Genomic DNA, 2,363 nt, shown 5'->3' on the forward strand with positions numbered 1-2,363 from the left:
TATATATATATATATATATAGTATATATCCAACAAATTTATATTTCAATAAAGTTTCAGAAATTGACAACAAATGCAGCTTTGTAAGGGTCATAATTCCCATTTTATTTCAAGCTTATATAAAAACATCTCTTAACTACATGAATAACTGCAGTTATTACATGTTCTAGCCCAACACTACATTATACATATTATGCTGTTTGGCTGTTTGGTTTCTAGTGGATGGAATGTATTATATTCTCCATGTATATAGAAATCGGTATAGGGTTGAGCTCTGTTTAAAAGTATCACAAATAATCTGAGAAGTAAAAATATATATATAATTTGCAGGGGGCATGCATGTCCCTCCTGCAAATTCCTCTTCTCTCCCTGTCCTCCCTAAAGAGCTCAGACCCAGACCTCTCTGTCTAATTCTCCCTCTCCTGTGTGCTCTCTCGCTCTCTTTTACAGCTCTGAGGGAAAGGGATTTTAGGCAGAGAGACTCAGATGGCTAAGTGAGGATAATACTGTCATTAAAGAGAGAGAGAGCAGCAAGAAAGAGCAGGAGACGCGGACAGAAAGTGGGATGGGAAGGATAAAGCAGATAGGGGTAGAGCGGAATCAAAAGAAGGCATTCATGAAAGACTTAGCGGAAGAGACCATAAAAAAAATTGTCATTTTTTATTATTCGGATTTAACTAAATCCACTGATGTCTGCATTGCCTGCAAGTGTTATATTTTTGCCCCGGCAAGAATACTACTGGTTTGTCAGTAAGCACTGTTGTGCCTCACAAGAATTAAAGATAGGTTAAAATAAAAGAAGATAGAGGAAGGGGAGAGAGGAAAGGTTTCAAACGCTGACTGAGATTGGCCTTTCTGCAACCTAAGGATACACAGCCCTTACATGTCTTTCATGGCGTCTGTGTGTCCCCTTACTTTGAGTGATCACTGACAGCAATTCCACTCCACTCAGCATAATTCAGACACTTCACTCCATAATGCTTGCACATCCTTACACTTCAAAATTTGTATCATCACATTTTTGTTGTTGGGGGTGGCAGTAGTTCAGTCAGTAGGGAGCTTGGTTGGGTTTTAGTCCCCATACGGACCAAAGTATGGTTCCAGTTCCCCTCCTGGGCACTGGTAAGAAGGCAAGATATATTAGATGTCCAGTGCTAAAATATCATGACACTGTTCTCTGTGAGTTGAGTCATGGAATCAACGACCTTCCACTTCCGAGATTTCTCTGTTGCCACCGGCAATTTTACCGAATGTCTTTCTTATTGGCCGGATGTCCGTTATTTTTCGCTGTCTTTTTGTTGGAAATTTAAACTCGGGTGAACTTATGAGGAGTATGGTTAACTGCTCCTCAGATCTTTGCAGGGTAAATCCAGACAGCTAGCTAGGCTATCTGTCAAATCCGAGTTTTCTGTAGCACGACTAAAACAACTTTTTAACGTATACATGTTCCACCAAAATAAGTTCCTTCCTGGGGCTATTTTGCAGCGGCAACGTGGCTCCATGCGGTAATATTCTGAAATTGTCCACCAACCTTCCTGTCTGGGCCAGAACTATTTCTTTCTTTGCTTTATTGGCATGAATATTGAATGTATTTCTGGGGTTTTCCTTTCTGGTCTATAAAGACTGTAATTCCCTATCGACATGGTCTGCAAAGGTAGAATCCATTAGCATTCTTGCTGTGTGCTGTCTGTCTATGTGTGTGCATTCCAGAGAGTTGAAGGTCAGGGAAAGGAAAGGCAAACACCATCACACTTGTCAATCAAGAACATGACAGAGAGAGAGAGAGAGAGAGAGAGAGAGAGAGAGAGAGAGAGAGAGAGAGAAAGAGAGAGCATGATGTACTGATAACATTAGACAAATGGAGAGAGAAGACAGGATTCAGTACAGATGATGAATAATTGAACCAGCACCAAGCTTATGTTGCTGTTGGAAAAAAACTGCTTCAAAAAGGACATCTCCACAGACACGCCCAAACACTCCACACACTGTAACCCAGTTTCACTCCTCTGATCTGGGTGTCTGAGTGTGTCTTTTGCTGCTTTTACCCACTCCCTTGTTGCCAGTTCATCAAAAAAAGACTTTTAAAGGCAGCCCAAGTATCTTGTGAGTACGAGCAAACACTCCAACTAACACAGTCTCCAATGCTGCTTCCAGGGTTCCAAGTACCAAAAAAACTTGGGGTTAATGTGGACAGAAGCTGAGCCAGGCAGCTTGAAATTCACTATATTTAGTTTTTGATCTGTTAGGATGCCACATCATAGGGTGCACTGATATTTCTTTTTAACTCTTTTATATTTGGGCAGCATCTGCACTGAAGAGTGAGTCACCAAAGGAAATGAATGTATTATTATGAAAATGTAACTT

The sequence above is a fragment of the Etheostoma spectabile genome, chromosome 20 (genome assembly GCF_008692095.1).
Source record: "Etheostoma spectabile isolate EspeVRDwgs_2016 chromosome 20, UIUC_Espe_1.0, whole genome shotgun sequence".
NCBI lineage: Eukaryota > Metazoa > Chordata > Actinopteri > Perciformes > Percidae > Etheostoma > Etheostoma spectabile.